This window comes from Protopterus annectens, chromosome 1.part0, assembly GCF_019279795.1.
Source record: "Protopterus annectens isolate FY-2018-M chromosome 1.part0, PAN1.0, whole genome shotgun sequence".
Lineage (NCBI taxonomy): Eukaryota > Metazoa > Chordata > Ceratodontiformes > Protopteridae > Protopterus > Protopterus annectens.
In genome coordinates this window covers 73,017,092-73,042,439 of record NC_056725.1, presented here as the reverse complement: position 1 = coordinate 73,042,439, position 25,348 = coordinate 73,017,092, and the positions used below count along the sequence as shown (strand labels likewise).

General features: G+C 41.3%; 1 protein-coding gene across 1 annotated transcript in view; it reads right to left on the bottom strand.

The window, feature by feature from the left end:
* Positions 1-25,348, bottom strand: part of LOC122800290 (vasodilator stimulated phosphoprotein) — a 1,035,406-nt gene that overhangs the window by 658,924 nt on the left and 351,134 nt on the right. The window lies entirely within an intron of this gene.

The following is a 25,348-nucleotide window of genomic DNA, read 5'->3' as shown; positions in this document are numbered from 1 at the left end:
TGGAAGTAGACAATGAAGTTCAGCTCATACAACTTATGAACTCTAGTGAAGTCAGAGACAGCTACAGGCTAGATCTTAATTTCCAGGTGCCACCAATGAACAACTTTCCCGTATTAACACTACACTACTGGATGGGTTCTCAACTGCAAGACTACCAGTCATCCTATTTAGGTGGAGGTTACACAGAATCCATCTAGCATTATCCTATCTGGTTTTCACCTCAATTTCAAGACAAACTGCTTGCCATTTTTATTAGTAGGCAAATACCAGACAAAGTTATTGATACTTGGAACGGACATGCAGCTACAGACATAGTTGCAAGGTAACATGACAGGATAAGGATATTGGTTTGGTTAGATAATGTTCAGGGGCAGATAAGATGACCTTCCCCCTCAAAGGAAGTTTGAGCATGGGGGAAAAAAAAAAAAAAAAGTATCAAGTTTGTAAAACACTTTTGCATTTTCATCCTCATATGTTAAAAATTGCCATATTAAACAACTGCCTTTCAGCTGGAAGAGGTCCAGCATGGATCAATTTAAACAAAGGGTTTAAAGAAATAGACTGGGAAGGTGGAAGAAGCAGAGATAAACACAGGCAACAACACAAGAGGAAAGCAGGAAAGGTTCCTCCCTTTCAAATATCAAGACTGCACAACGCTGAGTGTTCCCTTAAGTCCTGCTATGGCTTTTATCTATTCCCTTCACACATTCTGGGTGAGAGGCTTTACCACTTCAAAATCAGTCTAGTTCTCAATAACAGACACGAGTAAGGAGAATTCTGAGTTCAACACTTTTCTCCCCATATCAGAGTGCTTCTCGTTCCTCCATACCAGAAGGGATTAACAAAACCAATTTTGGATCAGTTCCACTCAGATGAAGAGACAGACAGAGAGAGAAACCAACCCCCCCCCCCTTTTAGGGACATGGGAAACTGTTTTATTCCTAGCCTTTTACCTTTGGAGATAGTCTTAGCCAGTCCAGACTGAACAAGTTCCTAAAAGTAACCAAGCTCAAGATGCTGATCCTTCAAGTGTTACTACCACTGCTTTCCAATGGAACTGATGAGGGACTCTAGATCTAAAAGATGTAGACCCACAAATGCTAGTTAACTAGGACCACAAAATTCCAGAGGTCAAAAGCAGGGCATAAGCATTTCTAGTTCACTTCCATGTCCTTCAGTCTCTCAAGGCTATTTACAAAACATCTAGCTCTAGGATGTGTCCATTTCAGGACCCAAGGAAGTCATGTTTACCCCTAGATGGGCGACTGCTTCATTCAGGAAGCCTCCATGGGGAAATGCTGAGAGTTTTGGAGTAATCCATTCATTGTGCCTCTGGCCTGGAATTTTCTTTAAACCTCCGAACTTCAAGCCTTTCATTGCATGCTTGTGTTTTTTTTTTTTTTTTTTTGGGGGGGGGGGGGGTTGTAGACTTCTCTGGGAGTGTTGCTGGCTATTCTTGCTGAACAAGGCCTTACAGTTGAGCAGCTGTGTCATTTCTTCCGGAACCTTAGGCAGCTGAGAATTGTTTCAGCACAAATGATCCCGAGACCTCTGGGCTCCATGCCAGCCTACATCTTCCATGGTCTTCCTTACTGAGATGTGAAGAAAAATGTAGTGGCACTGGAATATACCTGTGGAAGTAACAGGTACCAGTTTAAGAAGACACTGCCCTTCTTCCACTCCATCAAAGTTGAATTCATGTAGTTTAAGGAAGGTGCATTCGTAGTCGCAGAGTGCATGTAGAACTTGAAAACAGATTTCTCAGATTTAGCTTGAGGATAGCCCACACAAATCAGCTCAAGGCACAAAGAACCTGGGGTCCCCACATGGCTTGAGGCATATCTGCCTAAGGAAGGGATTACCATAATAGATGGTTATGAAGACGCACAGGAAAATATGGCACCCAAATTCTATGAAAGTAGTCACAATCACCACCACTGTGATGTCATACATGAACAGGTGAGGCTTGCTCTTTATGGCTGTGCATGCCAGTGGTAATAGCTTGAAGCATCATCTCCCACCTTGATCTTTGTCTTAAGGCATCCTATACACACCCCTGTATTCCTAAATATTAACACACTAGCCAGATCTAGGGCAAGTCATGAATGGAGACTGGATCCCTGGGTATTCCCATGGCCAGTCTTATGGTAAAGATTCCCCAGAGATGCATCTGCTTCAGTGGAGGACTATCAAATGAATAGGTTTTGGACTAGATGCACAGAGGAAAGCAAGGGAAGTCTATGTATTCTGCATCTTTTTCATGAAGGATTTCCCTTATGCCTTCTGACTTTAACCCTTAATCCCCCAAACTGTTAAACATTTACTTATTTACCAGGTAAGTGGACTGATCGGATGACCCTTTTCAACTATGACGCAGGCTCGAGAGACTGTTAGCAAAAAAGGAAAGAGGACTAATTACAGAGCATTTTGATAAAGTGCAAAAGGATCAGAAAGTGAAAAAAGTTGAAGGAACAGCTGTGCAAAAATATCCCAGGCAGTTTACAGGTACTTGCAATGTAGTAACTAAACTCAAAATCTATAATATACAGATTTTTAAAACATGCTAGCTTAAAAATAAGACTGAGAACTTTCGTATTTTGTGGTTGCTATAGCTAGGATGTACTGCAGCAGTATGTAAATTGATTTTTTTCCCCTCTCATATGCTTTACTATATGTAACAATCTGTAATTGTGACTATGTTGGAGTTTTCTCCCCGGACCGCCGCTGAAAATGGACGTGTGTCCAGTCGGACCATCCCGGTCAACAAACGTAAAATAAATAAAAATAAAAATTACAAAAATGTTAGCCGCACTACTGACAGATTAGCATATACTCTGTTACAATCTTTGATGAAAAAAAAAAGCAATCTTCTAGTGTTTACACTTTTGTAGAAGACTGCACAGTGTGCAACACGATCAACTCACTGGTAGACTTAGAATCCGAAACCGAAGCAATAAAAAGGGAAATTCAAGCAAACAGTATTGAAATTCTTCTAGACAGAAAAAAATGTTAAATGTAGTTTTAGTTGAAGCAAATAACCTGCCTGGCAGCATAAAGTATAAAAGGACAGCACTGTGTATGGACAAACTGAATACAGAACAACAATGGATACTACAAGGTACTCAAAGATATTCTTCATAATGAAATTAACAGAGCAACTCAGGGTCACAGCTCCTTTTATCAGGAAGGGTAGTTTGGGCTGTAAAGCTAAGAATTTAAGTGATACTGAGGTTCAGTGTCACAGCGGGGCTAACAATGTTCAAGAAAAGAGCACATGGGAGTAAATGTTTTAATAGCACATAGGAGTAGTGACAGTACTCATGATAAAATGAACAGGTCAAACAGAACTGAAATGCTGAAAAGGTAAGGTACGAAGGACAATTTTTAAATAAATTCTTCCCATTCGGAAAACATGGAGGATATTCCTATGCTCCCACAACTAAGCGGTATGCGAATAATGAGAGCTTCAATAATTAAAACATCTTTCAGCCCTGTTTCCGGTACTGACAGAGAAAAGATGACTGCTAACTTCGGTGGATGTAAGCTATCTGATACAGCTACGAGCCTGAAAAGGCTAACTGATGGTAAACTATCTTTTGACTGGTATAATGCTTGCTTGTGTGAATGGCTCATCTCCTAATCCTTTATACCATACACAACCAAATTATGGAAATTCATGTGATGTGCTTAAAACCCAAGATTGTGTTTTTCAAAAATATGACGTTCACTCAGTTTTCCCAAAGCATTATTATTCAATAAATGCTTGGCTAATTTCTATGATGCAAAAGATCTGGATATTTAAAGTGTGGGATGACTTTCACAGGAAAGACTGACTTTTTGGTAATGGAGTCCAGTTGAATTTTTGGGGAGGTAAGGTTGAGTGAGAAACTAGATATTTTTTAGTCATTTTTTTTTAAGTTTCAGCCATCTACTTAAAGGTTGGAGAAATAGATCTTGTGCAAAAGCATGTAGTCTTTCCATCCAACTAAGGAACTAAATGTTTTGCAAAATTATTCTATAACTTATCTAAGAAACCTGGCAATACAGGGGTGAATATTCTTGGTTACAACATGTACAAGTACCTTAGATTAGATCAACATGGTGGAGAGCTTGTTTTTATATAGTCTCTTGTTAAACCAACATTTAGAACTTGTGCTTATAAAAGCTCCAATATCACTACACTAGATCAAAAGGAATATATATGAAAGAACTTGAGAAACCTGCAGACTATAAATTATTCTGAACAATTTTGTTATATAAACTGGCATGAAAGCACATACAATACTGTTCCAGGAGAATTTTATGTTTTGCTTTCAGAAATTCGCAGCTTATTAATTTTTCAACCAGGGAAAAGAAAATGATATTCTAGATTTATTAATGACCATTACACAACGACCCCCCCCCCATTAATATTCCAAAACGTGCACGCTGATTGGTCAGTGTGCATGTTTTAAATCAGAGTTATAGTAATGGAAAAGGTCCGGTCGCCCGGACTTTTTCCATTAGTCTAACTATTTTTTTTTTTTTTTTTTCTCAGCAACGGAGAACGCAAGATCTCTGTTGCTTTTTGCAATCTGTCTCGCTATGTTAAATGAGTTTAACATAGCGAGACAGCTTTAAAAAAAGCAATGGAGCATCTCTTTTGCCTTTTTTTTTAAAGCTGTCTCGCTATGTTAAACCCATTTAACATAGCGAGACACTTTAAAAAGCAACGGAGATCTTGCTTTCTCCGTTGCTTTTTTCAAAACGGTCTTGCTATGTTAAATGGGTTAAACATAGTGAGACAGCTTTAAAAAAAGCAACCGAGATTCTCAGTTGCTTTTTTTAAAGCTGTCTCGCTATGTTAAACTCATTTAACATAGCAAGACTGGCTGTAAAAAGCAACAGAGATCTTGCTTTCTCCGTTGCTTTTGCCCACAGCTCTGATGTACTGCGTAAGTATATGCATGTGCAGTACATCAGAACTGCCGCAGAATACCAGACAGCTGTGGAAGGGCAGTAAGGAGGCATTATACAATGCCATTATTTAAGAAAAGTAGTTATTTTTTTTCTTAAATAATGTCATTGTATAATAGCAATAACCCACTTCTGGGTGTGGGTAATGCTGGATTTACCCACGGTTGTCTTTGTTTAGCCACTCGGGCTTCGCCCTCGTGACCAAACCACACCAACCATTGGTAAATCCAGCATTACCCACACCCAGGCATGGGTTATTGCTATAATATACCACAGAAAGAGGTGTAGATTGAGCAACTCTACACTGTGGGAAATTCTGACTACTCAGCATTTCACACTTTGTACCAATATGATTTTATATGAAAAATATATATTTATGATAGGCAAAGCTGAACAATAGAGAGTTTACAAGCAAGTTCAGTTCTATGGTAGACACTTTAAAAAAATCTGAATTTGCAGCATCATGCTCTATATTTGAAGATTTAAGTCACAAACAGTTGTGTGAATGTGACTGCAAAGAAAGATAATACCCCCCCTGTAGCAAACTAACTGCACAAAACTTGAGAAGGAAGAGAGTAAGGTATAGGACTTGGGGAACAAAGAATATTGCCACTGCAAAAAGTGCACATTATCTTGTGAGTAAATGGTTAAAGAAGTAATTAAACATGTATATATATATATATATATATATATATATATATATATATATATATATATATATATATATGGATTCACTTCAAAAGCTTGAAATACTGAAATCTCGAATTTCAGTATCTCGAGCAAGTGGAATCCACAAAACAACGAAAACTAAAAAACACAAAATTCAAAAGCTCGAATACCGGAAGTTTTGAATTTCACGGTTTTACCACACACACACACACACACACACACACACACACACACACACACACACACACACACACACACACACACACAAAATCACTCTACTACATGAAATTCGAGATTTCTAAACAGCAGGCTAGTAACCCATGTGGATAAAACACTGCATTTGTGCTTGGAATCAGCTAAAGTATTTTAACTCCTTTTTTTCTAGTATTAAACAAGTGGAATGTTATACACAAATTCCCTTACTGTCCATTATTTGTATTAGATTTAGTAAGTCAATATGTGGGAGGGAACGAAGATGATAGTAGTCCAGGACCAGACAACATTCTAAATTGCTTCTCGACTGCATTATCTAAGGACATGCTTAGTAATCTTATTTTGTTTAATCTGTTAACTCTGGACCGCACTGGCTAGTTTCCAGCTCATGAGAACCATACTCAAATAGAAAATAATAGTATATTTTGATGAGGTTAAAAATTACAGACCTACTATTTTAACCAGATAGATTGAAACATGATTCAAAGATGCCTTTTAGCTTTTAATTGTGAGCAATATTAAAGGTGGATCAATGTTGGATATTTTTCATCATGGATGTACAAAGACTAGGCTTACTTTCACTAACTTAGTGAACTTCTATAAGTCTAATAGCAACGCAATGGATTCTAGTCTTCAAGCCATGGTGACCTATTTGGACTTATCAAAAGCCTTTCTCAGCATCCCACACTTATTTAAGCAATGTCGGATAATTTACGTTGAACTATGCTGGGTGGTTCAAAACAGGTTACAGGATAGACACCAAAAGGTTAAAGATTAACTACTACTACTTAGAAAGGGAACCATTTCAGGCAGGAGTTCCACAATGATCTATACTGGGCCTGCTTTCTTTTAACATATTTTTTAGGCTTCTCAATATCAGTGTTCTATTGGAAAGCAAAATATGCTATTCATCTTGGAAAAATTATGTGGTTAAAAAGAAGAGTTGCAGATTGAGAGATAAAAGTGCCTTTTTTGATAATCCATCATTGGGAAAGGTTATAACTATGGAAAATGCAGTTAAGGACCTGGGTAGCAATAAAGTTTTAGGAATTGTAGTAGGTATAATAACTTGAAATTTAAACATCAAGCACACAATGAAATGTAAAGCTATGAGAATTGTAGGGTTAATTCTTAGGAACTTTAATTCACAAGACACCTATTTTTGTTAAACTGTTTGTCACACGTACATCCAATGAGTGAATATAATTCACTTTTTTGTACTTTAAGTCTAACATAGCAGGTGTTAGAATCTAGGGGCACAGGAAGATTTGATATGGTTCACAATAGACATGAAATTAACGGAGAAGCTGTACTCAGCAGGATTACACCCAACCAGAGACAACCTTCTTTTGCTTTTAGCCAATCGGTATTGCAAAATTTGCATAACTGTTCAAATGAGGTCATCAGGACAAGCACAGCTCCCTACAATGGCAATTTCACTTTCCAGCAATGGCTAGAGGCACAACAAGAATGGTGTCTTGGGCCGAATGCCTCTAGGAAGGATTTTGGGATGGTCAACAAGCAATTAAAACAATTTGAGGACCTAGCACTGTGATATCAGAAGCTACAATTAGAGAACAGCTATTTAAGGGAGTGCATAACATGTGAACGGATCCCCAAGGAACTGACTCAATGTGGAAATACCCAACCGGACTGGTAAGGTACTCTGATCTGCATGGTGAACTGATTAAACTGTAACAATACAAGACAATGAAAGGAACATTACTGAATTGTTAGATATGATTCAAAAGATCAGAGTATTCAATCGGACTTGCTGTTTGAAGTTAAAAAGCAGGACTGTTTTTGGACAACAATCTGTTAATGTTATTGATGACAAGATAATCAGTATGCTATAGGCAACACCACAGGTGTCAATGCAGATGTTTTAGAATACCCCCCCCCGGAGGTCCGAGAGACTGAGAAACCAGAGAGGGGAACACATTACAACAGGTATGAACCCACACAGAGGGGGAGGGCGAACAGCCACTAACAACTGGATGTACATGTGTATGAAGTTACTCCATATGTTGTTTTGAACAATGCTAGTCGTGATTTTATGACTTACAATTATAGCAATGTTGAAATTAATAGTTCTGTGACTGATGTATTTGAAAAGGGCCTATCCTTTGTGCCTGTCCGCAATGCATTGTTAGATGAAGTGTTAACTTATAACTGTTTTCAAGAAAATTGAATTTTGTTTTTTATTTTAAAGACTCCGTAAATAATGCGACAGTTAGTAATGAATGCAGGAAGCCTAGTGTATTTAACCCTGGACTACATCCTATAGAGAAGATTTATGAAAAGCTGTGAATATGATATTCAGAAACAGTTTTTGAAAAAATAGCATTTTAACCATTCTGTACATAATCTGGCAAGGAATACAAAGCGTTAACCATATGTGATAATGGGGATCTGTAGATCATGAAGCCCGATAAGGGCGGTGGCATGGTGGTCATGAACTGTAATGACTACAGCAATAAAATGTTAACTTTGTTAAACACAGACACATATAGGGGAAACCAGCATTAATGAACTGAATATAGCATACAAGAAAGTAGACTTAACATTAGATGAGTTAGTCTTTAATGACCAGATGACCACAGCTGAATGTAATTTTCTATGAGTAAACAATCCCAGGACACCAACCATTATTGGCATACCAAAAACACAAGATCTGCATGATACCCCACTCAGACTTACAGTGGACGCCAAAGCTTCAAAAACGTTCCCAATAGCCAAATTTATAGGTGAACAACTTAAGCATATAATGAAAGACCATCCTTGGGTCCTCAAAGACTCATGGGACTTTCTGGAAAAGATCTCTAATGACAAATATAAGGAAGATCTTTTGTTTGTTACGACTGATAGAGATCTATTCTCAGTTATACCCCACAGTGTAAGTAGTGAATGGTTTTATTCTTACCCATGTCAGTTTTCTGGTCTTGGACATGACCGGATTCTCACTATCAGAGCTTTGATAGATTTGCTCTTAGACAACAACTTCATTATATTCAATCGACAACTATAAAGGAGTGGCAATGGGGGCTGCATGTGCTCGCATTTTTGCCAATACTGTTTTGGCTTATTGGAAAAATAAATTTATAGTGAATTGCCCTTGGATTATATCAATAGTAGCACAGTTTTCTTGATTTCACCATGAACACAGGCATGGACTCCGTGAACTACTTGGATATCACCATTAGCAAGGACAGAAAAGTGGGCATATTTAATCCCACCATTTTTAGAAAGCCCACTTATTCCATCACCCTATTACATTTCGACAACTGGCACCCTATTACACTTAGACAACTGGCACCCTTCAAAATCAAAAGAAGTCCCTTGTGAAAGGCCAATGTGTTTGGCTAGCTACAATGGTTATCAACATGGAAGAATTTTTAGCACAAAGTGAAATCCTTCGAAATGTTACTCCGAAGAGGGTACCCAGAGGTGTTTCTGAATAACATTTTAGGGAAGGGATTCAAAAAAGAATTAGCAGACATTTTTTCCATTACTAGGATATGAAAAGGGTACACTAGACAGGAATAAAAATATGATCAGGGCTGAGTACAGGAATGTAGTGGTTTTGACATACAATATACTTTTTTTGTGATATTGAGGATATCATTAAGAAAAATTGGAACATATTTGGGGTAGATCCTGAATATCACAACAGTGGGAGGTAACACATATAATATACAAAAAGGATGCCAGTATCAAACACATGTTGGAAAGGGTTACATACCTCATACAGAAGGGGAAGATGAGTAAATGTGGCCATTACACAGTGCAAATATATGCTTCAAGTGGACATGATTGACCTACCCAACTATAGGAGTCTAAAGCTCCAAAAAAGATATTGTAATAGCAGGGAGGTTGTGTACTTCGCTTTATGTAAAGAAAATGCCAGTGTTCCTATATAGGGAAAACTACAAACTCTCTTGGAACCTAGGTTTACTAGCATTATGATATATCCCAAAAAGATCTCAAAAATGCATTGGCAGGACATATACCAAAACAGGGTCATTCTTTAACTTTGTAATTATAGAGCAAGTGGAAGTAGGACAGAGGGGGGCCAGTCAGATGATTACTTGGAAGCCAAGGAACTTAAGTGGGAGCTTCGGACTACTGCATATCTGGGGCTTAATGAAACTATCAGTTCAATACGGAGACTAATGGCCAATTTTGTTATACAAGTTGCAACATAACATTTTTTTATCATTTTGATTTAATAATGGACGATTGAGAAGTATGGCTATGAATAATTTATATTTTAAGCATGGACAGTGTCATATACATATGAAGTCTCAATTTCTGGGACGAAAGTGCTAAATGGGAGCCTATCCTATCCGTGTGGTTTTGCTGAAGCAAATGAGAAAACAGCACACTGATTTTGTGCTCTGGGCCAAGAAAGGTCAATATAAAAGAGCCAAACTGCAGGAATTCCTGAAGGTACATTTGTTATGAGAACCTGGATCCCTACTAACGCCAAATGAAAAAATATAGAGAAAATGATTAGTAAAATCTAGCTTCTTAAAGATTACTGTTAAAAGAATGTTTCTCAACCTTTATCACAGATGTTACAACATGAAAGGAAAACTAGTCAGTTGAGATCATCCACATCAGGAGCATATTACTGCATACAAGGATGCAGTCTTACAAAGTCGAGAGAGACTCCACCAAACCGGCAGCACTAAAAACAGCTCACGAATATTTCTGCTGTTAGAAAATGCAGAAATTAGTTTAATCTTTCTCCATGTTAAATTCACCTAGGTCTTCTAGAAACTGTATCATACACTAGGGTACACCACAGCATATGTGACTGGAATCTACATCTACTTCTGCAGCTTGCTGTCATCCAGTCTCCAAAACTAAACAGGATAATTCAATGGGTTGATAAACAAGACTAAGGTTTAGTTTTCATCTAATGAGCAAGACTGTGTGAACAGATGCGATGCAAAAATACTGACTGTACTTTAATAAAAATCTATTTGCTTTTCACATTTGCCATTTATTTCGTCCTCACAGTAAATCCCTTTTCCTCATTTTCACAAAGGGTTGGGGTGTCCTATCAATATTTAACAGTATGACCAAATCACATTTTGCTGGCTCCTTCATGACCTGCCAAAGCAGTTTGCTGTTCATACTATGAATGGAAACTGGTGAAAAGGAATAAAAGGCATCACTTCAAAATAAACATGTCATTATAAATGTGCTACAGCAACAGACAGTATTATGGCCTTGTCTGAGATGTCAAGAAGTGTCTAAAGTGATATCCAAAGCAGGTGTCACAACATTTATTTCTAGAGAGATCCAAGAGAACCACCTAGAGACCTTACCTCTCAAAAGTCAAAAAAGGCCCTTGAAAAGTAGGTACATCAGCAAAAAATCTGACCTCTAATAAAACCTGATTAACAAATAGCAGAAGATCTGGGATACTACTCAAACACATATAAAAATGAGAGCAAAATCAGACCTAAAAATAGGTATGCTCCTCTAAAACAGGTTCTGTTGAATGGTCTGCTAGGGACTTATAACCAGATGAAGTTCCTGATAAATTTGAACAAAAGTGCAGATCACAGAATCCCTTAATTACCCAAAATAAGGGACTAATTTCTTAGTGGTTTTGAATACAGGACTGAAAATTACACGTACAGTTGTGTAAGATCTTACAACAAACAGTAGATGTCCTACTTCACATTTGCAGTATCCTTTACTCCTGCCAAGGATAGCTGAATGTCCGGCCAGCACACCAAATCTGTAACACCTTCAGGGTGCCATACTGCAGACGTATATCCTATGTGCAAGGTGTAGGGTACATGTACGACATACAACCACCTGATCCTCAGAGAGAACAGTTGCGTGAACTCTTACCATAACCGTACATGTCCTTCTCTTCACTTTTGCAGTATTCTTTACCCAAGGATTCCTGCCAAGGACAGACTAACATCTGGCCTGTATACCAAAGCCTTTAGTCCCTATAGGCATTGTATGTCAAACGTATGCTCCCCACTCAAGGTGTAGGGCATAAAGGTGACATATGGATGCACACACTCAATGAAAGCCCTAGGAGGAACAATCATCATTTGCAACAAGGATAACATATGCATCCAGAAGGGAAAAGGAAGAAAATGAGCCCGTCAGCCAAGATGGCAAAAAAGTAGAAAGCAAGTGGAAGAGCAGACAGGATGTGAGGAAAAAGTGAAAACACAACAGTGAAGGATGGTTATTGGAAGATTTTACACAACTCTATGTCCTTCCAGATCACTGCTAAAGTATTCTTTACCCAAGAGAAAGTACAAGAGCTCAACAGCAAGCCTGGGAGGAGGAAGATCCAGAAGAACCCTCTACAAACCCATGCAGGATATCCCTTGCAAAGCCTGCCCTGGCAATAACATCAAACATGTAATGTTTAGTAAAGGTATGAACAGAGCACCAAGTAGTAGTTTCTAGGATAGAACTGGTATCCAAACCCTTGAAAAAAGCACCACAGGAGGGTAATGCCCTAGTAGAATCCACCTTTTCCGTTAAGGAAAGACGTTTACCATGAAGAGACTGAAAAAAAAGAAATGGCCTTAGAACTCCAGAAGGGGATGGTTTGCTTAGAGACAGCCAAACCCACAGTCCTGGATAAAAAGACAAAAATAATCCAATTAATATCGGAGCTGTCTATGCAAATTCAAGGTGTGAAGAACCTTCTCACTAGAAGACTGCATAGAAGGAAAAAAAGGAAGGAAGATGAATAGACTGATTAAGAGGAAACTCATCCATAAAAGAAGGATTAGTAGGAAGAGACACCCTGTCTCTGTGGAAAACTAAGAAAGGAGGAACAGTCATGAGAACCTGAAGTTCAATCACTTTCTTAGCTTACAATGTTGGAATTAAGCAAGCTCAAATGGAGCCAAAGTCAGTTCCTCCACTAAAAAAGTGAGGTTCCAGGAAGGTAGAATAGGCTTTCTGGGAAGTCCGATATGAAGGATGCCTTTAAAATATTGCTTGATCTCAAATCTATAGGCCAGAGGGGGAGTCAGGGGCAGACCAGCAGAAATAGCTGACAGGCAAGGTTTAACTGAAGAATATGCCAACCCACCATGGAGAAGATCACAAAAATGAGAGAAAACCAGAGGAATCTCTACAGATAGGGGATTATGACTGTTGAGAGGCACACCACACAGAAATATTGCTTATATCGCTTCCATTAGGACATGTAATAATTTCCTGGTAATGGGTTTCCCCAGCCTCCCGCAGAACCCAAAGCACATCCTCAGAAAAGAGGTGCCTGAAAGGGATCACAGCCCTATCACCACAGCATCAGTTGAAGAATGGACAAATGAGGATGAACAAGAGATCCTTTGTCCAATGTGATAAGATCCACCCAGTGAGTTAACTTGGGGTTACCCCTTGGTCCCCTGACCAAGTGAGAAAGAAGGGAGAACCAATGTTGTCTGGGCCAAAAGGGAGTCACTAGCAAGATTTCTGGAGTACTGCCTGATCTTGTGCAAGACTCACTAAAGCAGAGTAACGGGAGGGAAGGTGTACAGAAAGATCCCCTTCCAAGGATAAAAAAAGAGAGGTTGTCCACTTTCCAAGCCAGAGGACTTGGGACACAAAACAGAATAGAAGATGTCTGTTCTGAGTGCAGGCAAAAAGATCTACCTGAGGAATACCCCACCAATGAACAGTATCCAGGAACACATTTTTGTGAGTTTGTGTGATGGATCTGTTTAAGGAGTCTGCCAATAGATTCTTTTCCAACAGAATGTAAATTACCTGAAGAGTCACTTGACATTGGCTAGCTAGATCCCAAACTTAATGTGCCCCCTTGCTTGCTGACATACGGCATCATTGTGGTACTGTCTATGAAAACTTTGAGGGGTCCAGGATGAGAGGGACGATAAAAAGCCTGAAGAGCCATCATCTCATTTATACCGATGTGGCCCAACTTCTCATGAGGAAGCCAGAAACCCTAACCCTTGAGCGGGCCAAAGGAGGCATCCCACTCCCTGTCTGAAGCATCTGTAAAGAGCTCCTGAGTTGCAACTGGAGCTTGAAAAGAAAACCCTAGGTTGAGAAAGTTGATGACTTCACCACTGAAGACTGAGCTTGAGACAGGGAAGAAAAGGTACAGGAAAGACCAGAAGGTGGCAGTACTGGAGCCATATTAACTTGAGGTACCACTGACAGATATTCTATGAAGCCTGGTATGAGGTAGCATGGCAATAGTGGAAGCCATGAACCTGAGAACATTGAGAAATTCCCTGGCTGAGGCAGATGCCAGAGATGAAGGGATTGTAAAAATGCAATTAGACAGCCTTGAGGGCAGGCAGGGATGCCAGCTTGCAAATCATCTGAAGCCTGCAACCATGGAAGATATGGAAAGATATGATCCTGGGAAGGATTCAGAACTGATTTCTGGAAGTTTATGGTGAACTCCAAAGTCTGCTGCAGGATCTCAAGTTCACAACTTCCTTGTTACAGACTGTTGGGGCAGGTGCCTGAATAAGCAGATCTACTTGGGGAAATATCTGAATTCTGCAAAAATCGATGACAAGAGTGAGGGCATTTGGTGGACACTCTTGGGGTAGTAGAAACTCCAAAGGGAAAACAGAACTGAAAATACATGAGACAGAAAAACGTAATTTCCTGAAGAGAGAAAGGATGGATGGGGGTATGAAGATATGCATCAGTGAGATCCAGAGAGACTAGCAGGACCTGGGGTAAAAAGAGGAAATACAGTTTGCAGGGATAACATCCAAAAGGGAGGGATCTTGAGAAATGTATTCAGTCAGAAAAGACACACCAACTGCCCTCCTTTTGTGGGATCAGAAACATCATGGAGTAAAATCTCTTCCCTTATGGGCAGGAGGAACTGGCTGAATGGTGCCCTGAACCAAAAAAATGAAGATCCTCTGGGAAATGAGGGAGCTGTTAAGGAGGTTGAGGAATGCCTAAAACCGGATGAAGAATTTTCAAATCATGAAGTACCCTTGATGGATACTGGACGGAACCCAAGAGTCTGAAGTTATCCGAAGCCAGTTCGGAAGAGACCGGGACAGATGGACAAGGTAACTTGGCCAACGGCAGGAGGAAGCAAACTGTCAAAAAGAACCAAGCTCATCTTGGAATGGAGGTTTCCTAGAGGCAGGAGTCCTAGTAGACTTAGCAGGAGGCATGTGCCTAGAACCCTTCTTGTCCTTGGGAGGAGGTTGAGATAGCTTGTGAACAAAAGCAGACTCATAGGGATAATTCTTCTGAAATTTGGGAATAGTAGAAAAAAAAAATGTTTCAATTACTGCAAGGTTTTACCCTTGTCCCAGAGGAACTTGAAAAGTTCAGCTGCAGTAGATACAAAAAGATTTTTTATCATCTAAAGGAGCATCTAAAACTTTGGTGTTAACGTAATCAGGCAAAGCCTGAAGACAAAGCCTAGACCACCCACCTCATAACTTAACCAAAGGCAGCAGCCCTGGAATAAGCATCAGCAGCATCATAGCTACATTTGATAGAGTGGCAGGCAACCTGAAAAGTATAACAGGAGGGGCAGAGCCAAAACCTTCCCCTCAGTGCCATGAAAGTCCAGAAAAGTATAGTTGTGTACCTACCATAAATGTAGGTGTATTCACTGTTGCAGTCATTACTCTTGGGTTTATCCTGCTGGCAGGCTACCCGCAGTCGGCCAAAATTCCAAAGTCTGGGTTCGGCGTCGGTTGCTGTCGCCTCATCCCTGACGTCAGTGTGCCAGGGGGTATAAAAGATGCAGCCAACGCCATTTTCTTCTGTTTTTCTTGCCCCAGATGTCAGGTGCCCCCAAAATGGTAGGCTAAAAATATTATACCAATAATTATGCATGCAGTAAAATAAACATTTCCTTCATCTACAAGCAAATACACCACATAGGTTGTATACGATAGAGAAGTATAGGCAAGTCCCAGCAAAGAAAAGGGGGATGGTGGGTGGGTAACCTGGACTGCAACAGTAAACACTCTCGAACATATACATTTATGGTAGGTACACAACTGTACTATGTTCATAGTGTTTCACTGTTGCAGTCATTACTCTTGGGTTGAATCCCAAAGCTAAGGTTGGGTGGCTGGACCTAAATAGGATTAGGAGAGGCTATAAGGCCGTGCAGAACTGCAGTGATGAAGCCTGCTCCGGATTTAGAATAGAGAAGTAAATGGTAGTGCTTTGAAAAAGTGTGCACTGAACTCCAAGTTCCAGCCTCTAAAATGTCTTTGGTTGGTACTACTCTGAGAAAGGCTGCTGAAGTGGCTGCTGCCCTGGTAGAATGAGACCCAATGCCCTTGGGCACTGATTTGCCATGTTGTGAGTAGCAGAAAAGAATGCAGTGGCCTATCCATTTTGAAATAGTCTGTTTTGAGATGGGCTTTACTTGAGGTCCTGCAGCGTATGCCACTAGAAGTTGCTCAGTTTTTCTGAAAGCTTTAATTCTGTTCAAGTAGAAGCGTAGTTGTCTGTGTATGTCCAAGGAATGCAGAAGTCTCACCCTTATTCTGTGGGTTTGGATACAAGGTAGACAAATGAATGGTTTGGTTAAGGGCCACACTGGACACTACCTTAGGCATAAATGTTGGGTTCATCCTTAGAGAAACCCTGTCTGGATAGAAAATGATGAAAGGTTCCACAGCCATGAGTGCCTGTAATTCTTCTGAAACTCATCTTGCAGAGGTTATTGCTAGGAGCAGAGCTGTTTTCCAAGATAAAAACTTTATATCAGCTGAATTGGCTGGCTCAAAAGGCGTCAGTGTGAGTTTTTCCAAGACATAATTGAGGTCCCATGCAGATATTGGGGCTCTCCTTGGAGGTCTTATGTTTTTGGCCTCTGAGGTACTGCCTTAGCAATGGATGGGAAAAAATGAGGTTCCATATTTTAATGAGCTGAAATGGCAGAGGCATTAATTTTAATTGATGAAAAGGATAGGCCTTTGCCCAGCATCTCAGTTAGGTATTGCAAAATCTGAGGAATATTTGGTACAGATGTGTCAATTCCTTGTGCCTGGTTCCAAGCACAGAATAGTTTCCATTTTTCTGCATAAGATTTTCTGGTACTGGGCCTCCTGGCCTCCAAAATAACATCCATCACTGCTTTAGAGAGAGGTGTGCTTTGAATGGTTACATTATCTGCCATGCTGCCAGATTTAGGGTCCTGAGTTGGCTGTGCAGAATCTGACTGTTTCGCTGGGTCAGTAAGTGAGAAATTAAAGGCAATGTCCAGGCTGGGCCTTGAGGCAAGCTTTTTAGGATTGGGTATCAGTGCTGGCGTGGCCAGTCTGGGGCAATCAGAATAATTCTTGGTTTCTCTTGTCTGACTTTTAGGAGTACCTTGGGGAGGAGGAAAGGCATACACTTCCAGCTGAATGACAGAGCATCCAATTTCCATACTTGCTTGTGATAAGTCCTTGTGCAGAATTTCTGTAGTTGGCAGTTGTGAGGGGAGGCAAATAGATCTATGTCTGGGCATCCCCATTCCTTTATCATCAAGCTGAAGACTTGTGGATCCAGTTTTAACTCGTGGGGATCCGTAAGGTTTCTGCTTAGTTCATCTGCCAGAGTATTGTTCTTTCCTGGCACGAATTGTGCTTGCAGGTGTACTTGATAAGTCAATGCTGTGTCCCACAAAATCATGGCTCGTCTACAGAGGGGGGGTAGGAATGTGTGCCTCCCTGCTTGTTTATGTACCACATGACTGTAGTATTGTCCGTCCTTATCAGTAGTTTTCCTGGATGGAGAAGATCCCTGAAAGCTGTCAGGGCATTCTGAACAGCTAGCATCTCTTTTTGATTGATATGTAGATGCATTTGGCTGGTGGTCCATGTGCCCTGAATACATTTTCCTGCCATGTGTGCTCCCCAGGCATAATCTGATGCATCTGCTGTTAATGACTGCCTGGCTGTGGGTAAAATGAATGGCTGTCCCTTGGTGGACACATGCCTGTCACCTCAACATCGAAACTCCTGTTGCAGGCAAGGAATGAGGGTAATTAATGCTTCCAGGCTTTGACAATGTTGAGTCCAGACACTTTTTAGGTACCATTGAAGTTTCCACATATGCAGTCTGGCATATGGAAGTAGCAGAATGCAGGATGCCATGAAGCCCAAATACTGCAGAATTTTTCTTGCAGATAACTGGGTCTTTGTTGCCATTTTGAAGAAAGAAGTTAGTTGCCTTTGTCTGGTGTGAGATAAGCCATCGGGGCAGTTGTATTTAAGCTTGCACCCAGGAATATTTTCTCTTGAGAGGGTACTAGTTTTGATTTATTTTCATTTACTGTGTACCCTAGGCAAATTAATAATCATTTTACAAATGCCAGATGCTTTAGTAGAGTGTCTGTTCTCTGCTTGTATAAGGCAGTCGTCCAAGTAAGGATAAATTTGAATTCCTCTTTGTCTGCAAAATGCAATTACTGGTGCCAGGCATTTTGTGAAGACCCCTGGGCGCAGTAGATAAGCCAAAGGGCAGTGTAGAGAACTGGTAGTGCATTGAGCCAGCTATGAATCGGAGGTATCTTCTGCAAGATTGTCTGATTGGTATATGCAGGTATGTCTCTTTTTAGGTCCAAAGTTACAAGCCAAGCCTTCTTGCCCAGCATGGGCAGAAGCTACTGCAGAGTTAACATTCTGAAGTTTGGAACGTCCAGAAATGTGTTTAGAAAAGACAGGTACAGTATTGGTCTCCAGGCTTTGTCCTTTCTGGGAACCAAGAAAAGTCTCGAGTAAAATCCTCCCTGCTCTTGTTGTGGTACTTGCTGAATGGCCCTCATTTACATAAGGGACGAAACTTGTTTTGTGCCTCTGCCCACTGATTGTGTGGCAGGTTTGACATACCTTTTGCCTTCGGCAGGGTGTGAAAGTGGAACCTGTAGCCCTGGGACACTATATTCAATACCCATTTGTCCTGGGTGATCATGTGCCAAGTTTGAGAAAAAAGAGCTAGTTTTCCCCCTAAGGGGGCTGCAAGAAGATATGTGCTTGGTGCTGGCAGAGGCAAGTCATTGGGACTGTTTCCTGTATGGCTATGCTTTGTCTTCTCCACTTTTGGAGGTAGAAGAGCCCCACTGTTTAGGCCTGTATGAGCCCTGGGATCTGCATCTGGGCCGTCTATATCTTTCTCTTTGTGGCCTGTCCGACACTGGAAAGGACCAATTCTTTGTAGGCCAGTTCCTGTTAAATTTTGGTGGCTGAACCTGTAAGAAATCCTTTACTGTTTGCATAGATTTCGCTTTGTCCTCCATTTTCTTCAAAACCTCCTCTGCTTTAACACCAAATAAAGTATCATGCTGTAATGGAGCATCTAATAATTTTGCTTTAACATGATCAGGCAGATTTTGTTCCTTTAACCAAGCATGCCTCCTAATGACAGAACCCGTAACTGCGGCCCTGCAGGAGGGCTCCAGAGAATCAAAACCACATTGCAATGTATGCTTTCCCACTTGTTCAGATGCATGCAATAAATCCTGTATTTCCTTATTTTCTGTACAATCAGAATTAGTCAACATTTTCTGTTTTAACAGTGACATTAAGTATTTCTGATATTTAATCATATGAAACTGACAATTTAAAGCCCCCACAGCCAAAGTAGCAGAAGTGTAAACCTTTTTCCCCAATCTGTCTAGTGCCCTTGAATCCCTGTCAGAAGGGACAGGGCTTTTTGCAGTAGCGGCCTTAACATCCTTGGGACCCTGAGAAATAGTTTCTGGGTCAGCAGCAGGGTTTTTAAAAAGAAATTTATGTGAATCTGGAACCCTGTAGTATCTGTCTGGTTTAACAGGAGCTGGAGGTAAGGAGTCTGGAGAAAAGCTGGACTCTGAAAATACATCATCTACAATGTCTAGCACAGGGGGAATAGCAAGAGGCCTGTGCTGAGGAAGTAAAAGAAAATCTATAAGCCTTTTCTTTGATTCCGAGTAATCTTGGCTCTCCCAGTGGAAATGCTCCCACATGGTATGCAGGGGTTTCCCCAAAAGAATAATCCTCAGGAGGAGAGGCTGAAGGAATGGATTCTTCAGCATCAGAATCCTCATAGGGAGGAAGAGAGTATTACTGTACAGAAGAGGAGTCAGAGGAAATAGAAACCTGATCTGAAGAGTCACAGTGTCTCTTGCCTAGGCCTCCTGTCAGGAGGGGTATGGGAACCCCTGATCAAGGTAATAAGGTCTTCGGCCATTTTGAGCATCTGTTTTTTAGGCATAGAAGTCTGTCTTGGAAAATGCTATACTTGTTTGTCTTTAAAGCTGCTGTAGTCTTTGCTTTTGAAGCTGAAGTAGGCTTTACATATAGCTGTGTAGGTCTGAAAACACCCTCAGAAGCAGGTGCCTGCTCAGCAGCTCTGGACCCATCTGAGGGAATGATTTCCGAGTGTCCAATACCTTGAGTATCCAGAGGCCTAGCTGGCTCCATGTGGGAGTCCGTCAGCGGCCTGTGGCTCTGAGGTAGTGGGTGTCAGGGGCTGCAAATCTAGCACAAAACCGACAACTAGCAACATTATGATCAGGGCCTAGGCAAGGAATACAGTAAGAATGAAAATCCTTAGGAGGTATTTGCTTCCCACAAGAAATACAATTGTTAACTTTCTGACATCAGTCTGGAGCAGGAAAAAAGTTTCCCCAATGGGGTACTTGGCTTTAATGAAGACTTCGGATCTGAAATTAGTCTGTGAAACTCTCAGGAGTTGGCCAACCGGCACTTGCGAACTGCTTTTGCTTCGGGCACCGCGCGGTAAGAAAGACTGAAGAAAATGGTGTCGGCTGCATCTACCCCTGGCGCACGGACGTCAGGGAAGAGGCGACAGCAACTGACGCCGGAACCAGACTTTGGAATTCTGGCCGACTGCAGGTAGCCTGCCAGCAGGATAACCCAAGAGTAATGACTGCAACAGTGAAATACTATGAACATCCAGAGAAAGGACATACAAAACATACCTGGTCATATGAACCTGCAGTTTACAGCCCTAAAGGATAAAGTGACAGCAGTGTAAATTTTTTTTGCCCGCTCTTTCCTTCACTCTACCATCCTTAACTGAAAATAGCAGTTTAGCAGAGAGCTATAATGGAGGACTTATCAGAGGAGACTGACACTACAAAACAGTCAGCAGAAGGGCATTTGTAAAGAAATGTGAACCCCTCTGGAACTTTGTAGAACATATCTGACCTCTTGGGTGCAGGGGGCTAAGAATCAGGGGCTACAGATACTGCTGAGAAAGTATCCAGAAGGGCAGCCAAAACAGGAGGAACAGTTGATGGCTTAGGAGACTCAATCTGTAGGAGCTCATAACACCATTTTTGAATCTCAAAGACTTGAACAATCCTGCTTAATATAATCCATCATACAGGCAATGGTACCCCCAAAGGAGAGTTCCTCTAGTGGGAGAAACCTGGACTGACAGAATCCTCCTCCGAACCATACTCGGAAGGGGAAGGGATTTGGGAAGAGTAAGCCAAGGATTCTTCAAGAGTCCTGGTCCTCATCTGAGGAGTCCAATTACCCGGGTCTCCAAGTGGAGTAGACAACCAATGAAGATCAGACCTCTTGAGGAGGCTTCAAGGCCATGGAAGCATTAAATTAACCCTGAGCGAAACCCTGCCATTCACATTGGAGATAGGGAATATCCTTTGTTTTTGCCTCTAACCACACAAAACACCCTCGGAAGGTAAGACCCCTGATGTGATTCAATAATTGTCGTAGGAATCTAGGAACTAATCTCTCAGTAATCCCCCTAGTGCCTTCCGAAATTATCAGCCAAGGTTCCCCCTCAATGTCAGGAACAAACTTTTAAAAAGCCTCATGAAGATGTGTGAGAAACTGGATCCATGCCAGTCAGGGTCACAAGCAGAGGAAGCTGAAGCAACTACCAGATGGTCCACTGGGCTTTCACCGGCCTTCAGAGAGACATCCAGGGAAGGCTGGACAGCAGCCAGATCAGACCTAATTTTTTTGGCCATCTTCTTGGAAAATGTCTGGCCCTCAGGACAGGAGGATTCCGCCATTGCACACTGAGACAACTCAGATGATGGTTCTCCAGGTAGATGGATAAAATGAGAGACTACCAAGGGTCTTGGGCACAAATGCTTGGCAGAAAGACCACTCCGTAGGATTGTGGGAAGCACTCAAACCACTCATGACTGTGGGAAGCACTCAAACAGAAGAGACACTGGTCATGACAGTCTTTATGAGAAATCTGCCTCAGACACCGATATGTTCCTTTTCTCAATGACATGAACCCAATAACCACAACAATTAAAAAGAAAGAGAAGAAACACCAACAGGGCACCTGCATGAAAACACAGCTCGGTAACCAGCACAGCAGAAGGGTGTTCAGACCGATGTTCAACAATGGCATTTGGACTGGTGACAAAGAAGCTCTAAGTGCGTGTTTGTACATCACCTTTATGCCCTACCCCTTGTGCAGAAAGCATACATGTGACATATGTCACTTATAAGACCTAAAGGCTTTAGTATACTGGTCGGACATTGGGCTGCCCTTGGCAGGAGATCCTTTAGGCAAAGAATGCTGCAACAGAGATAAGTGAGAACATCTGAAGTGCCCCAGAAGAACCAGAGCAATAACAGAGGGAAACATACACATCCAGGAATGGAAGGAGGAGAAAAGAATGCAAGACTGACCCCTTTATCAGAAGGAAAGTGACAGAAAATAACAGGAGATAAGGGGGAAGAGAGACAGAATATGGCCACAGTGAGAAGTAGGACATCTACTGTTATGGTAAGATCTTACCCAAATGTACTTCCTTATCACTGCTGAGAAGGCAAAAATGCCACCGTAAAGTACAGGAGAAGGAAGCCACAAAAGAGCCCTAAAACCTATGAAGAATGGCACTAGAAAATCAGCCCTGTCCCTAGATATGACAAAGTCTTCTGTTCACAGTTTCACCAAACATAAGTGGCAACTTCCAAAATGGATCTACTATCCAGCCAGAGAGAGAGAAAAAGGCAAAATACCAGAAGATGCCACTACCCTGGTAGAATGAGTACTAAAAGAAGAAGAAAGCTGCTTACAATAAAAGAACATCAAAAAGAAATAGCCTTATAAATTCAGGCAGAAATGGTTTGCATAGTCACTGCCAAAACCAATTTCCTAGCATGAAAGCAAACAAAAAGCTGCTCAGAATATCCTGACGTGTTTTGTCTGGTATAAATATCAGAGTAGTCTATGTAAATCCAAGTTGTGAAGAACCCACTCAACTAGGATTCTCTGGAGCAGGGAATAAGGAAGATGAATGGTCTGACACAAGAGCAAATTAACCACACCTGGCATAAAAGGAAGACTGCCATGGAGACAAAGTCACTGTATAAAAACAAAAAAGATGGCACGGCCGGGAGTGCTTGAAGTTCAGACACACTCTTGGCAGAAAACAGCCACCAACAATACAGTCTTCCAAGTACAATGTTATAGGGAAAAGGAAACTGCAGGTTCAAAAGGGGACAGAGTAAGTTTCTCAAGAACATTAATGTCTCAAGGAAGATGAATAGGCTTTTTTTTAAGAGGCTGAAAATGAAAGATGACTTTTTAGAATTGTTTGACTTCAAAATTAGAAGTCAGAAGAGGACACAAAAGGAGACGTAGAAATGGGTGATGAATGAACTTTAACAGATGAATACGCCAAACCAGAACTGAGCAACTCACAAACAAGGGTCCAGGTTATACTTGAGAACATGGAATAGAAAGTCTCTTGACTTAGTCGTATAGGATTTTTTAGCAGTGGGCTTTCTGGCATCTTGCAAATCCCAAAGCACATCCTCAAAGCTGGTATCTAAAAGGAATCGGAACCCTATTACCCAATTTATGTCAAGTGAAGGGTGGCAAGCAAGGGCAAGTAACAGATCACACAACTTGCGTGAAAAGACCCATCCTGTGAGGTAACTTGTGATGATTAGCCCTGGCCAGATGGGATACAAGGAGAACCAGTGCTGTCTGGACCAAAGGGAAGTCACCAGCAAGATTTTGTGGCTTTCCCTTATGATCTTGTGCAACATCTCACGGTAGAGGAAATGGGGATACATATACAGAAATATCCCCTTCCAATAAAAAGACATGTCCACTTTCCAAGCCAGGGTACTTGGCACTCTAACGTAATTTGGAAAGTTGACTGTTTAGAGGGGAGTCAAAGTCCACAGGTGTACCCCAGCAATGTATAATGTCCAGAAACATCTCCCAGTGAAGCATCCAATCATGAGTGTTTACACTGGACCTGCACAAACAGCCTGCCACAAGACTGTGCTCTGAAGGAATGTAGACCTCCTGATATACTAAGTGGTGCCCCAAGCCTGAAGAGCAACCCTCGAAGGTAAGATTTTGTGTCCATCTGTTTGTGGATCTACCACATGACTGTGGTACTGTCTAAAACTTCAGAGGACCTGCAACACAAACGGAGATAAAGGCCTGGAGAGCTATAAGTTGAGCCCCATTTCCTTGATGCTGACATGGTCCTCCAGTTAAGTCCAAAGACCCTGGTCTTTGAAGTGGTTGGAGAAGGCTTCCCAAACTTGAATGGAAGCAGCTGCTGAATAAGGAGAGTGACTTGAAAAGGTGGTCCTGGATCCAAGGAAATCTGGTTAATCCAGCAGCAGAGTTTAAGATGAGACAAGTCAAAACAGGAACCAGATACTCCAGAGAGTGGCAGTGCTGGAACCAAACAGTCTTGAAATACCACTGAAATTTCCTCATGGGGAGTTTGGCAAAGTGAACTATGGGAATGGTGGATGTCATGTACTATAGAGCTCAGAGAAATTCCCTTGCAGGAAGGACTGCAAGAGGTAGAAGGGACTGGAAATAAGTAATCAGACAGTACCTTGGGAGGCAGGAGACAAGCCAACATTGGAATTATCTGAATCCTACAACCCAAGAACACTTGGCCCTGAGAGGGAGTTGCAGAATTTGACACTGAGGCAAAACCTACACTGTGTAGAAGCATAGTGGAGAGTAGCTCCTGAAGCAGAAGCTGTTAAGAGGAGGGGATGAATAAAAAGGTTGTCCAAGTATGGGAATATTTAAATTCCCTGAAGCCTGCAGAAGGTTACCACAGGGGGCCAAACATTTTAAAAAGGCAAAGCAGAGAACTGCTAAGGAGAGGAAGTAACAGAAGTGTAAAACTTTCTGAAGAGAGGGTGAATTGAAATTTGAAGGTAAGCATCCTTCAAATCCAGGGCCATCAGAAAAGCTTGAAGAAGCAAGAGGGAAATGTGTCTGAAGAGACGTCATCTTGAAAGAAGGAAACTTGAAAAAGGTGTTGAAAGATCAGGTCTAGAAAGATCAGGTCTAGAATAGGCCTGCACAAGCCCTCCTTCCTGGGAGCCAGAAATGTCCTGGAATAAAAACCTGTTCCCTGCTGAGACAAGGGAACAAGCTAAATGGTTCTCTGTACCACCAGATCATGAAGAACTAAAGGAAAATGTGGAAGCTAACAGAGGAGGCTGAGGAAGGGACTTCCAGACCATAAAATGACCATTTGGACAATGGAAAATACCAAAGTATCATTGGT